Source organism: Anabrus simplex, chromosome 1 (genome assembly GCF_040414725.1).
Source record: "Anabrus simplex isolate iqAnaSimp1 chromosome 1, ASM4041472v1, whole genome shotgun sequence".
Lineage (NCBI taxonomy): Eukaryota > Metazoa > Arthropoda > Insecta > Orthoptera > Tettigoniidae > Anabrus > Anabrus simplex.
In genome coordinates this window covers 91,548,694-91,563,812 of record NC_090265.1, presented here as the reverse complement: position 1 = coordinate 91,563,812, position 15,119 = coordinate 91,548,694, and the positions used below count along the sequence as shown (strand labels likewise).

Sequence of the window (15,119 nt, the reverse complement as noted above, 5' to 3'; positions counted from 1 at the left end):
TGATCACTGAAAAACAAAAGCAAATCAACAACACACAGTGACATCTTCTGATAAACAGCCGAGTTAGTTCAGTTGTCAAAGTTCAGCGTTTCTCCAGTAGAGAAGTTTCAATTGGCGCAAGATTTGAACTTGCGTCGTAGAGGTGTACCGCCCGATACAATTATTATTATTATTAATATTATTATTTCAGAAATGGTCAGGATGGTAACTTCAACATAGTATATTTTTAGTTGGGCGTAACTGTGAGCTTGCATTCGGAATGTTGTGGGTTCAAATCTGGCCGTTAGGGTCCGATGACCTAGGTCTCTTTAAACAACAGGCATCATTATCATCATCAGAATCCCACCATCGAAAGCCCTGAAAATGGTTGACCGTAGTTTCCATTTTCACACCAGACAAATGCTGGGGCGGTACCTTAGTTAATCCTACGGCCGCTACCTTCCCAATCCTAGCCTTTTGCCATCCTTGCTTCGGCGGAAACCTTTACTGTGTTGGTGCGACATTAAACCACTAGAAAAATACTAAAATAAAGTATCAATTAGTTATGCTCACGGGACTAAGTGCAACCTAATTCAGAAGTTTTCGCTATCGGTAACTTCGGCACTAACTCGGGTAGAATATTTCGCTCCACCCGACCAGTCTTTGCACCCAGAAATGAATTTGGTGTTCATTTTTAGTGTAGGCTGAGGGATCCTTCGGGATATGTGCATTTCCAGAAGTGAAAATCTCGTATCTATTTCATTTCTATTCCTACATTTTCACTTCACTTCTTGGAGAGGAATGGAACTCGCGTCCTTTCATGTGAACTGAGTATGCCTTTACCGCTCGGCTGGGCAGCTCCAGGAGAGAGAGAGAGAGAGAGGGAGAGGGGGGGAGGGAGAGAGAGAGAGAGAGAGAGGGAGAGGGGGGGAGGGAGAGAGAGAGAGAGAGAGAGAGAGGGAGAGAGAGAGAGAGGGGGGAGGGAGAGAGAGAGAGAGGGGGGGGAGAGAGAGAGAGAGAGGGGGGGGAGGGGGGGAGGGAGAGAGAGAGAGAGGGAGAGGGGGGGAGGGAGAGAGAGAGAGAGAGGGAGGGAGAGAGAGAGAGAGAGAGGGGGAGAGAGAGAGAGAGGGAGAGAGAGAGAGAGAGGGAGGGAGGGAGAGAGAGAGATAAAATATATTTTCGACCGACTGGATTTTTAGATGACTACAAGGATCCAGAATTCCAAGTTATAAGTTCTGCTACATACTATTGATACTATGTTAAATAGTGCTGTTTCAAGTAAGACAATTTCGAAGTTCCAATAACTATTTCTGGAAATCGGTCCGAGGAGCAGTTATCCAGGTGGCAGATTACCTAGTCTTTCGAAATGTATCGAACATCTCTCTTAGTAAATTATTCCGATTGCTCCAATTTGTCCTCCTGATTTCCAACGTTATTTTAATTTTGTGATCGTTTCTACTTATAAAATCGCAACTTAAATGTATTCATCTACTAACGTCATTCCACCAAGCTATCATCCCAATCCTATCGCTTCCCCAGATCAAATTGAGCCGCTTTTCTTTGGATTTCTTCCAGTTCTCGAATCAAGTAATTACGGCAGGGCCACTCAAACGCCTAAAACCTCACGCGTGCAAACCGAGGTGCAGAGATACTGTGCACGGTGCATAGGTCCGACTCCACTCGGTTCGGATCAGCATTTTGTCTCGGGGAGACTCGGCTAACCTCGGCTAAGCTCGACTCAACTCTGCTCAGGTGGAGGAAGGAGGAGACAGGCGGAGCGAGCCAGACAGGCATAGAGGAAGAGAGAGACAGCACTATTTCTGAAAATTGAGGAGTGGGCGCCTGCACTGTGGTCAACCTGGCCAAGTCATCTTTTGTACCTTGCGCCGCGCAATGCACCGGTGCATGCACCCTGAGAGAGCCTGAATTACCGAGCTCGATAGCTGCAGTCGCTTAAGTGTGCGGGCAGTATCCAGTATTCGGGAGATAGTAGGTTCGAACCCCACCGTCGGCAGCCCTGAAAATGGTTTTCCGTGGTTTCCCATTTTCACACCAGGCAAATGCTGGGGCTGTACCTTAATTAAGGCCACGGCCGCTTCCTTCCCACTCCTAGCCCTTTCCCGTCCCATCGTCGCCATAAGACCTATCTGTGTCGGTGCGACGTAAAGCAAATAGCAAAAAAGAGCCTGAATTATGGTTAGGGTCTCATACACTGGAACCAATTGTAGTCTTACCAGAGACGTAAATGCCCTCTCCCACACATCATTACTACAATCCCCAACTCTACCTTTCGCCTATGCCAGGTGTTAGGAGGACGCAAACGTCCTGTGGTACGTGCTAACCAACTTGACCATGAGAACATTCCTAAAAGACATCAGTAGCTGCATCCACGAAGCAAAACCAAAGACCCATTTTAACCACACAAGAAACCTAATATGAAGGTTTATACCACTTCAAAATCCGGGCCATAATGCCTAATCAGAAATCAGGAAATGTTTTTCCTCACTGCAAACCTCCCTTACTCTCTTTTGCTTATAATACCGAAATACGCTATTCCGCTTCTTTCTACCCCAGAATACAATCTTTTATCACAATCATTGTTGTTAATTTCGGAGATATTGAGGAATCCTTTGTTCATTGCATCTAAGGCTTTGGTCTGTTACGCGTTCTAGATATTTCAAGTTTTCCGTTACTTGATACTGATTTCATTTACAGCTCATCAAGTATAGACACTGTTGATGAGTTTGTAATTACAATTAATGCGAACATGAGATTGTTCTTACAACCCTTACAATATTTTTACACTCAAATATGAATTATATCGTAAAAACATTTTTACTGTTACTATTCCCTCCTTGTTTCTGGTTCATAGTGTGGTTTAGAAGTGCAATCTGAATATATTCATTCATTATCTTGTCCAGAAATTGTTGGCGAAGAATACAGACGTAGAGACAATGTCCACTGGTACATTTAGCTGGGAAGAAGGCAAGAAGAGACGTCGCACTGACACAGATAGGTTTTATGGTGATGATGGGCTAGGAAAGGGCCTAGGAGTGGGAAGGTAGCGACTGTGGCCTTAATTTAGGTACAGCCCTAGCATTTCCCTGGTATCAAAATGGGAAATCACGGGAGAATATTTCCTGGGCTGCCGACAGTGGAGTTCGAACCCATTATCTCGCATCCACTCCGTCGCTAAATTTATATTTTAAAACTGCGAATTATTGAAATTAAAAGTCCGGCTCCATGGCTAATTGGTTAGCGTGCTGGCCTTTGGTCACAGGGGTCCCGGGTTCGATTCCCGGCAGGGTCGCAAATTTTAACCTTAATTGGTTAATTTCGCTTGCACGGGGGCTGTGTGTCTGTGCCGTCTTCGTCATCATTTCATCCTCATCACGATGCGCAGGTGGCCTACGGGAGTCAAATCAAAAGACCTGCATCTGGCGATCCGAGCTTGTCCTCGGACACTCCCGGCACTAAAAGCCATACGCCATTTCACTTCTTTTCGTTGAAATTAAATTGGCAGGGAAAATCAAATTTCTCGGAGATTTTACCCCCAAATATCACATATTTACGCGTAACAACACAAAAAAACAATAGGTCCGTAAACAGCCTTCTGTCCGCTTAGAAAACAACTGAAAGTTGCTCCTTCTGGGAAAAGATCCTTCGAATGCCAATCGGTAACACAGTAGTTACCGTCATCGCCTGAGGGTATTCGCGTTAAGTATGACAAGTAAAAGATCAGGGAGAGAAAAAAAGGACCTGTTAAAAGAGCATTACTTTTAATTACTTTACTCAGTTTGTAATTTGGGTATTTAGATATTGTTATCTATGACCTCACTAAAGTCATTAGAATGACCTCAGAGTGTCCAGTATTTCATACACATGAGCCAATGCTTGGTGACTCACCGATTTACCTAGTCACAGTATTAGTCAATCCCTTATGTCATTGAAAGCCGGAGAAATACCGCTTTCTGTTTATGAAGCCAACCTTCACATAGCTGCTGAATCGAGAGGCTTTTTGCTAGTTATATCCCCCTTTGGTCCGCCTCTGTGGTGTAGTGGTTAGTGTGATTAGCTGCCACCCGCGGAGGCCCGAGTTCGATCCCCGGCTCTCCAACGAAATTTGAAAAGTGGTACGAGTGCTGGAACGGGGTCCACTCAACCTCGGGAGGTCAACTGAGTAGAGGTGGGTTCGATTCCCACCTCAGCCATCCTCGAAATGGTTTTCCGTGGTTACCCACTTCTCCTCGAGGCAAATGTCGGGATGGTACCTAACTTAAGGCCACGGCCGCTTCCTTCACTCTTCCTTGTCTATCCCCTCCAATCTTCCCAGGCCCATGTTCAGCATAGCAGGTGAGGCCGCCTGGGCGAGGTACTGGTCATCCTCCCCAGTTGTATCCCCCGGCCCAATGTCACACGCTCCGGGACACTGCCTTTGGGGCAGTAGAGGTGGGATCCCTCGCTGAGTCCGAGGGAAAAACCAACCCTGGAGGGTAAACAGATTCAGAGAGAGAGATATCCCCCTTTGTATTCTATTGTTCACTATGTAGCCTACAGTAATGCATATCAATCTCACGATCAGGACCAATAATGAATACTTCCATATATCTTGAAAAATTGAAATATTACTATTGGTGATTGAGTAAGACGGAAATTTCTCGTACGTACCAAAGGAATTATTGTGAATGGTGGGTGGCAAGGGCGTGGTCAGAAGGTGGGGCTTTACGCCATACTGTAGTTGTTAACCTTACGCATGCATTATAGCTTTACGGATCTAGTAAATAGACTTAGTGTACATTGAGAATCTTAAGTCAGCTATACATCATTAGTAGGGTAAAAATGCCCCCTCCTTGTTGAAAGCAACTAAGCGAACAAGTACGTAGTTTCGCGTGACTTATAGTTCTTATGACTTCATTACTAAGTGTCCTTCTCGTTGGCTGAATGGTCAGCATACTGGTTTTCTGTTCAAACGGTCCCGGGTTCTTTTCCCGGCTGGTTCCGCGATTTTAACCTTCGTTGCTTAATTCCAATGGGTGTTTGTGCTGTCCCCAACATCCCTGCAAATCACACACCACATATAACACTATCCTCCACAACAATTACACGCAGTTACCTACACATGGCAGATGCCGCCAACCCTCATCGTAGGGTCTGCCTTACTTGGCTAGAAATAGCCACACGAAATTATTATATTACTAAGTGTTTTCCAAAGAGTTTCGATGTGTAACTTACGATTCTCATAATCTTTCATACAATAACTATGCCTGATTAACTGAAAGGAATGTAAGAATATCACAGACTTGTTGAGCTCTCTCTTATGTGAGTCCTCATCCCAAAGGCTGGTTGAATCCTCAACAGATTCACAATCTGCTGCCATGGATAGATTAGGCATCGCTGAAGAGGCTTAACCTAAATATCGCATATTTACACGTAACGACACAAGAAAATAGGTCGGGAAACAGCCTTCTGTTCTCTCCGGAAACAACGGAGAGTTGTTCCTTCTGGGAAAAGATCCTTCGAATGCCAAATCGGTAATACAGTAGTTAGTGGGGACTTGCGGGTTGGGGAAGTTTCCCGTTGCTTTCCTCAACCAGTCGGAATTTGCTATCAAATATTAGTTTGCTAAACTCACTGAAATGAATGTACCGACCGACGCTATAAGTGACATTTTCTCAACATTCATAACAGGGGCTGGCAGTATAATGTATGATAATACTACAGTAGCATCGATCGCATCTCAGTCACGTTCATATCGCCAAAGTCAAGGTGAGTCCGATAGAAAAACAAAAGTAACATTGATCTAGTCTATACCAGGAGACATAGCGCCTTGTAAACACAGTATCTAAGCAGAAATGTGACCGGTGACTTAGATATTAGGACCCTTTAAACAACAATCATCATCATCATCATCTAACCAGGAATTGATCTGGGCTGAAGACATCTCCTATTTTATTTTATTATTTTTTTTTTCTATTTGCTTTACGTCGCACCGACACAGATAGGTCTTATGGCGACGATGGGAGAGGAAAGGCCTATGAATGGGAAGGAAGCGGCCGTGGCCTTGATTAAGGTACAGCCTGGTGTGAAAATAGGAAACCACGGAAAATCATCTTCAGGGCTGCCGATAGTGAGGTTCGAACCCACTATCTCCCGATTACTGGATACTGGTATTATTTCTTATAATATTTTGTTTCTTGGAATTGCGTACTGTACTCTTGTTGTTGTATTGGTTGTTGTTGGGCAATTATATTATCACTAGAGCTCGGAAGTTGAAGACCTGTCTAAATAATGACCTGTTAAAAGACCTAAAGATATCCAAAACGGACCTAAAGAATGAAAAAAGGACGTAAGAAAGCGATCCAAATTCATTCATAATTTTAGTTTTAATTACATAGTTAATGAAGGAATATTATGTTTTAAAATGAAAATTCGGGTGGTATTCAACATACAGTGATTCAGTGATTCAGCAGCCCCTTCCAATATCGTTTACTGCAACCCAACTAACGTGCACATGGTTATACGGGTGCTCTTCCCGAATAGACGTACTGTATGGTACTAACGTTTAGTGAACATATTTTGCACTCTATTCTGAACCCTAGCGAAATGTTATATCATGCGTTCGCAAAACATGATGTCTTGAAATCATGCAGCAACGTCCTTTTACCATGTAACTATGTTAATGTGTCGTGCCTCGTGACCGGGAGTAACGAAGAGGGGAATCAATGCATCAAACTAGGTAACAGTGCAGTAACTAATCTCTTTAAACACCGAACCGGATGGCGTATGTACTCTGCTCTAGTCATACTACCAGCTTGTTTCCAGCAGTGTATACGTAGTATAGTCCACCTCTGTGGTGTAGTGGTTAGTGTGATTAGCTGCCACCCCCGGAGGTCCGGGTTCGATTCCCGGCTCTGCCACGAAATTTGAAAAGTGGTACGAGGGCTGGAACGGGGTCCACTCAGCCTCGGGAGGTCAACTGAGTAGAAGTGGGTTCGATTCCCACCTCAGCCATCCTCGAAGTGGTTTTCCGTGGTTTCCCACTTCACCTCCAGGCGAATGCCGGGATGGTACCTAACTTAAGGCCACGGCCGCTTCCTTCCCTCTTCCTTGCCTATCCCATCCAATCTTCCCATCCCTCCACAAGGCCCCTGTTCAGCATAGCAGGTGAGGCCGCCTGGGCGAGGTACTGGTCATTCTCCCCAGTTGTATCCCGACCAAGGGTCTGAAGCTCCAGGACACTGCCCTTGAGGCGGTAGAGGTGGGATCCTTCGCTGAGTCCGAGGGAAAAGCCGAACCTGGAGGATAAAGAGATGATGATGATGATGTATACGTAGTAGAGCGGATGTGGTTAGGCGTTCGCTTAGCAATCGATGGAATATGACAGCGGGGGTTTAAATCCCGCATCGTTCAAATATTTCTGCATCGGTATGATGTTTGAATATGTAAACACAGGCCCACGTTTGCCACATTCAAACAGTAGAATGTCGCTGTTATTCATCTTGGGCCCTGCGCATACTCGACTGGTTAGGGCCTGAATGTATTGTAATCTCTGCTGTCATTCGGCATGTTTTCCACAGAGGAATTCGTTGACATGCTCCTCATTTATGGGGAAGCAAGACAAAATGCGTGCGAGGTACTAAGTCTGTACCAGAAACGGTATCCCCACAGGCGACACCCGGCTGCTACGACATTCCGCCGTGTTGAAAGGCGCCGAAGTACAACAGGCGTGATTTCCAACCAGCCACCAGTGCGATGGGCCCGTTACATCGAGTGAAACAAAAGAGGCTGTTCTGGTGGCAGCTCGTAACAATCCACACATCAGTACAAGGGCGATTGCACAACAGGTGAACACCAGCCACCGTCCGTCTGGCGAATACTGCATGAACATAAATTTCACGCATACCACCGGGCTAGTTGGCCGTGTGGTTAGGAACGCGTAGCTATGAGCGTGCATCCGGGAGATAGTGGGTTCGAGCCCTACTGTCGACAGCCCTGAAAAAGTTTTTCCGTGGTTTTACATTTTCACACCAGGCAAATGCTGGGGCTGTACCTCAATTAAGTCCACGGCTGCTTCCTTCCCACTCCTAGGCTTTTCCTATCCCATCGTCCACGTAAGATCTATCTGTGTCTGTGCTACGTTAAGTCAATTGTAAAAAAAAAAAAAACACCCATACCGTCTTGAGCTACACCAAGAGCTCCATGGGCGGGATTTCGAAGCTCGAATAGAATTCTGCCGATGGCTATCAGGCAGGATGGACAATGATGCAGCATTCGTATCGCATAACTTGTTCTCGGACGAATCGCGCTTCCACAATAATGGAAACATCAATCGCCACAACATGCACTATTGGAGTCCGGACAATCCTTACTGGGTGTGACAGGAAGCCCATCAAGTACGATGGGCAGTGAATATTTGGTGTGGAATCTTGGGGGATCGCCTGATTGGACCTTATTTCTTTGAGGGCCATTGGACGGGCCCACGCTACCTGCACTTTCTGCGTCAGAAACTCTCACTGCTGCTGAAGGATTTGACGATGTGGCTGCAGCAGGTTGGAGTTCCACCACATTCGACTTTGCCCGTTCGTAACCATCTGAACGAGGAACTGCCAGGGAAATGGATAGGACGAGGAGGCCCTGTTTCTTGGCCCGCCAGATCACCGGATTTAACGCCGTTAGACTTCTTCTTGTGGAGATATTTGAAGAACGTCGTTTACACTCAAACGCCGGAAAAACCCGATCAACTCCAGCAACTCATCACGGACGCCTGCCAAGCGATTACGCCTGGAATGCTTCACCGCGCAAGACGATCTATTGGACACCGGGCACGAATGTGCATAAGCCAAAACGGTCATCACATCGAACTGCGATAAAACGTCAGGGAAGTTGTGTTTCTATTGTTTCCGGTCCGTAGGTGTCCGGCCTGCTAACTAATCGGCCCTTCTTAGGGGAACAAACACATTCATTCTCACACATTTGCATGAAAGCGGGTGTTGAACTTACGACTTGCGGTATGTATTAAACAAATATTTCGAAAATATGTAATCTTCGCCCGAACTCTAACCTCCCACCTTACATGCTAGCCCGCTCCGCCACACCTTTTTCAACTACACTGCGGTTCTGTAGGGCACACTGGGCAGCTTGTAGCAAGTATTAGGTTTGCTGCGGTCATCATCATCATCATCATCTGTTTACCCTCCAGGTTCGGTTTTTCCCTCGGACTTAGCGAGGGATCCCACCTCTACCGCCTCAAGGGCAGTGTCCTGGAGCTTCAGACTCTTGGTCGGGGGATACAACTTTGGAGAATGACCAGTACCTCGCCCAGGCGGCCTCACCTGCTATGCTGAACAGGGGCCTTGTGGAGGGATGGGAAGATTGGAAGGGATAGGCAAGGAAGAGGGAAGGAAGCGGCCGTGGCCTTAAGTTAGGTACCATCCCGGCATTCGCCTGGAGGAGAAGTGGGAAACCACGGAAAACCACTTCTAGGATGGCTGAGGTGGGAATCGAACCCACCTCTACTCAGTTGACCTCCCGAGGCTGAGTGGACCCCGTTCCAGCCCTCGTACCACTTTTCAAATTTCGTGCCAGAGCCGGGAATCGAACCCGGGCCTCCGGGGGTGGCAGCTAATCACGCTAACCACTACACCACAGAGGCGGACCTTGCTGCGGTCACAATATCAATTTAGTGTTTCGCCAGCGTGTCAGCTTCATATGATCTAGAAGGAACCCACATGTCTTGCAGTGTTGATTACGAGTATAACATTACGGCGTCCTATCATGGTAAGGCGGTAAATACCAAGATGTCCGATTGTGCTGTCTGAGCATACAGGCAGGGCAGATGTTTTCAGGACGAAATGAATATTGTGGCTAGCATAAAACTACATTGGAAGGGGCGGTTGAATCACGCTGTATATGAGTGAAATACTTCTTCCTTCAGACATTATACATTTTTACATTAACATAATTTAGTCCGCCTCTGTGGTGTAGTGGTTAGTGTGATTAGCTGCCACCCCCGGAGGCCCGGGTTCGATTCCCGGCTCTGCCACGAAATTTGAAAAGTGGTACGAGGGCAGGAACGGGGTCCACTCAGCCTCGGGAGGTCAACTGAGTAGAGGTGGGTTCGATTCCCACCTCAGCCATCCTCGAAGTGGTTTTCCGTGGTTTCCCACTTCACCTCCAGGCGAATGCCGGGATGGTACCTAACTTAAGGCCACGGCCGCTTCCTTCCCTCATCCTTGCCTATCCCTTCCAATCTTCCCATCCCCCTACAAGGCCCCTGTTCACCACAGCAGGTGAGGCCGCCTGGGCGAGGTACTGGTCATACTCCCCAGTTGTATCCCCCGACCAAGAGTCTGAAGCTCCAGGACACTGCCCTTGAGGCGGTAGAGGTGGGATCCCTCGCTGAGTCCGAGGGAAAAGCCGAACCTGGAGGGTAAACAGATGATGATGATGATGATGACATTAACATAATTTAAAAAATGGAATTCCGTGTTTGTTAAAAAAAGTACGTGCAGAATTTAGAATGAACTGTATTTTTCCAGCTAGAATGAATTCAGCGAACTGGCAATGGACATTCTGGAGAAAGTAATTATTATAACTTGGATCATATTTGGTTTAAGCCCACACTAGGGTTACAGAAAATTGAATTCGGAAACCGTACCTCAGTTGACTTTGCACTATATCACAATAGTCCTCTCCAGGTTCTTAGGTTTAAAGGATCGTTAGTTTTCAGACAGCACGTTGAAAAACATCATGAAAATTCTCCCCACATCAAGGGATGTTAAGGGTGAGATCTCGCTCTTCAAAACACTCACATCAAAATTTTCTACTTTCAATACTTAACTGATATCACTGTTTTTCTTTCAAGCATTGGTTTCATTTTTCATTTCATTATATTTTCTCTCTTACTAAAGAAAATATGTTTAAGAGGTAATGGATGCACTAATGATGATTCGAGTTGAGAATAGTCAGTAAAAGCCTAGTCGAAAATGTGAAGTTGCAAAAAACTAGCCGTAAAGAGGAAAGAAGGATTTTCCCTCAGTTTCCGAGCCCTACGATCACTTTATTATGATTGGTAATGTTAAGCCAGTAGTAAGCTCACCGGGCGATTTGGCCGTGTGGTTAGGAGCGAGCTGCTGTGAGCTTGCATCCGGGAGATAATGGGTTCGAACCCCACTGTCGGCAGCACAGAAAATGGCTGTCCGTTATCTCACATTTTCACACCAGGCAAATGCTGGGACTGTTCGTTAATTGAGGCTACGGCCGCTTCGTTCCCATTCCTAGGCCTTTCCTATCCCATCGTCGCCATAAGACCTATCTGTGTCGGTGCGACGTAAGACAAATAGAAAAAATGTAGTAGGCTCAACCTATAGTACTGTAAGCCTTAATGTTAAGCACTGGAAATACTTAAGTTGTGTGTGAATTTTTATCTGATGATGCTGGATTTAGAATGTTAAACAACCGAGCTCGATAGCTGCAGTCGCTTAATTGCGACCAGTATCCAGTATTCGGGAGATAGTGGGTTCGAACCCCACTGTCGGCAGCCCTGAAGATGGTTTTCCGTGGTTTCTCATTTTCACACCAGGCAAATGCTGGGGCTGTACCTTAATTAAGGCCACGGCCACTTCCTTTCCTCTTCCTTGTCTATCCCTTCCTGTCTTCCCATCCCGGCACAAGGGCCCTGTTCAGCATAGCAGGTAAGGCCGCCTGGGTGAGATCAGTATTTGATTCTTCTGCCTTCTCGAGAATAAAGAGTAAGGCACGTAAGAAGATTATGCTATGTATCAGACGAGAATCTTCGTGGTATGGCCAGAAAATTCACGGTTCACGGAGATACCAGACGAAAGAGACACCAGAAAAAAGGTGGCCATGTGCCTGTTGGCTGACCGGTAATTCCCCAATATTAATCACTCATTCCTTCCAGGAAGTACCGAAGGGGGCTTCAGGAGGACTGCAGGCGTATGACCATGTGACAACATGAACTTTGGCATTAGTTCAACTCCTCATAAGCCACAAAAATTGCTGTCAAAAAACGAGTTTAAATATAATTGCAAGACAGTGTACTGGCATGCAAGGTCCCCTTTCACCGGGTGGGTCGCAACCCAACAGGTAGAAAATAACTATATATCACCCGGAACCGATGTTAGGTGGCGGACGATAAAACAAGAAGAGACTTGCATTCCAGAGAAGGTGTGTTCGAATCCCGCCGTTGGCAGCCCTGAAGATAGTTTTCCGGTGGCTTACCATTTTCACACCAGGCAAATTCTGAAGCTGAACCATAATTAAGGCTAAGATCGCTTCCTTTCCAATCCTAGTCATTTCCCATCCTTGCGTCGCCGAAAATCATTAATGTCTTAGTGCGGTTACGTCTCAAAGTCCACCTCTGTGGTGTAGTGGTTAGTGTGATTAGCTGCCAACCCCGGAGGCCCAGCTCTGCCACGAAATTTGAAAAGTGGTACGAGGGCTGGAGCGGGGTCCACTCAGCCTTCGCAGGTCAACTGAGTAGAGGGGTTTCGATTCCCATCTCAGCCATCCTCGAAGTGGTATTCTTTGATTTCCCACTTCTCCTCTAGACAAATGCCGAGATGGTACCTAACTAAGGGCCACAGCCGCTTCCTTCCCTCTTCCTTGTCTATCCCTTCCGATCCTCCCATCCCCCGCACAAGCGCCCTGTTGAGCATAGCAGGCGAGGCCGCCTGGCCGAATTCAGTTTTTGATTCTTGTCTTCTCGAGAATAAACACTGCACTCGGCTAGAAATAGCCACACGAAATTATTTCCCAGGAAGTACCGAAGGAAGCTTCAGAAGGGCTGCACGTAATAAGAAAACGCTATACGTCAGACGAGGTGGCCGAGTGGTTAAGGCGTTGGACTGCTAATCCAATGTGCTTTGCACGCGTGGGTTCGAATCCCATCCCCGTCGACAATTTTAGGATCCGTAGTTGTATCCTCAACCCAAAGGTAGTAGAGGGTAAACAGGTTAAGAAAGAAAGATCGAGTAGTGCACAGCATGGAATTCATTACTTCCCAAAAGGGCAAACCAAATTTAATATACGGCGGTTATAGGTTTTATAAATAGAGAGAAAATTAGTCAGGTGAAACAGAATGGTTTTATCATAATACATTGTAACCGTGTGTGCCGGTACAGTTATTCTACAAGTGACAATAGCTTTTTAAATGAAACAACCCATCGGTGTGTATCACACCTAAAGTCCGTGGGTTCTCAACTTCCTGTCGCGTATACTTCCTGCGAGCCTAAAACACAGGCCTATCTCTTGATGAGAGCAGTGCCAAATACAAAGAGGGCACGCAGTTCCGGATGGCGCTAGCAATCTATAGTCGTTATGTGAGTATGGTGGGCATTTATCCATTCAAAGAAGAACTGGCCCGGTTCGTGAGTTTTGAGATTGGTCCAGGTGAAAAAAACTCTTCTTTATCTGTTTATCTTCCAGGGTCGGCCTTTCCCTCGGACTCAGCGAGGGATCCTACTTCTGCCGCCTCAAGGGCAGTGTCCTGGAGCTTCAGACTCTGGGTCGGTGGGTACAACTGGGGAGGATGACCAGTACCTCGCCCAGGCGGCCTCACCTGCTATGCTGAACAGGGGCCTTGTGGAGGGATGGGAAGATTGGAAGGGATAGGCAAGGAAGAGGGAAGGAAGCGGCCGTGGCCTTAAGTTAGGTACCATCCTGGTATTTGCCTGGAGAAGTGGAAACCACGGAAAACCACTTCTTTTCAGTTGACCTCCAGAGGCTGAGTGGACCTCGTTCAAGCCCTTACCAATTTTCAAATTTCTTGGCGGACACGGGAAACGAACCCGGGCCTCCGGGGGTGGCAGCTTATCACACTAACCACTCCACCACAGAGGCGGACGGTGAAGAAACCTACTCTTACTAATACTCTTCTTGGAAATCGTGAATATTGGTACTCGTTAGTTTTAAGACTCGTGAGTTCTGAGACGACACGTTTAGAGTGACGTTAAACCACTAGGAAAAAAGGCATATTTTTCTAAAATAATTCTTTCTTTCTTAATTCATTTACCCTCCAGGGTTGGTGTTTCCCTCGGACTGAGCGAGGGATGCCACATCTACAGCCTCAAGGGCCGTGTCCTGGAGCGTGAGACTTTGGGTTGGGGATACAACTGGGAAGGAGGACCAGTACCTCATCCAGCCGTGGGGCCCCACCTGCTATGCTGAACAGGGGCCTTGTGAACGGTTGGGAAGATTGGAAGGGTGGACAAGAAAGGGAAGGAAGCGGCCGTGGCATTAAGTTAGGTACCATCCCGGGATTTGCCTGGAATTGAAGTGGGAAACCACAGAAAACCACTTCGAGGAAGGCTGAGGTGGTAATCGAACCCGTTTGCTACTCAGTTGACCTCCCGACGCTGAGTGGAGCCCGTTTCAGCCCTCGTGCCACGTTTCAAATTTCGTGTCAGAGCCGGGACTCCGGGGGTGGCAGCTAATCACACTGACCACTGCACCGCAGAGGCGGACTCTAAAATAATTGTTTAGATTAATCTTCACCCCGGCTGTTATCTACTGACATCATGAGCATAGCCGTTACAGGCTCTTCTGCCTTCTAGAGAATCAACTTCAAAACATGTAAAAAGAACTCGCTGCGCGTAAGACGAGGTGGCCGAGTGGTTAAGGCGTTGGACTGCTAATCCAATGTGCACTGCACGCGTGGGTTCGAATCCCATCCTCGTCGATAATTTTAGTATTCGTCATCATAGTTTTATATTTGTTTTTCCTAGTTGCTTTACGTCGCGCCGACACAGATAGGTCTTATGGCGACGATGGGACAGGAAAGGCCTAGGAATGGGAAGGAAACGGCCGTGGCCTTAATTAAGGTACAGCCCCAGCATTTGCCTGGTGTGAAAATGGGAAACCACGGAAAACCATCTTCAGGACTGCCGACAGTGGGGTTCGAACCTACTATCTCCCGAATACTGGATACTGGCCGCACTTACGCGACTGCAGCTATCGAGCTCGGTATCATAGTTTTCGCCTTGCTCCAGGACAGTTATGCGACTCCACTGTTTCTGTCCCTTTCGGGCGTGGGCCATGTCGGGAAGTAGATTTACTATCTCCACGCTGTACTAACTCATCATTCCGTCGATTTCATGTACTTTATAATAAATTGTGAAGGT

The 15,119-nt window shown here is 46.8% G+C and overlaps 2 non-coding genes across 2 annotated transcripts; both read left to right on the top strand.

Moving 5' to 3' along the window:
- The first annotated feature begins 12,814 nt into the window (after positions 1-12,814).
- Positions 12,815-12,896, top strand: TRNAS-GCU (transfer RNA serine (anticodon GCU)). Its single transcript has one exon. It is a non-coding gene; the product is annotated as a tRNA-Ser (tRNA).
- Positions 12,897-14,595: 1,699 nt separating this feature from the next.
- Positions 14,596-14,677, top strand: TRNAS-GCU (transfer RNA serine (anticodon GCU)). Its single transcript has one exon. It is a non-coding gene; the product is annotated as a tRNA-Ser (tRNA).
- Positions 14,678-15,119: the final 442 nt, after the last annotated feature.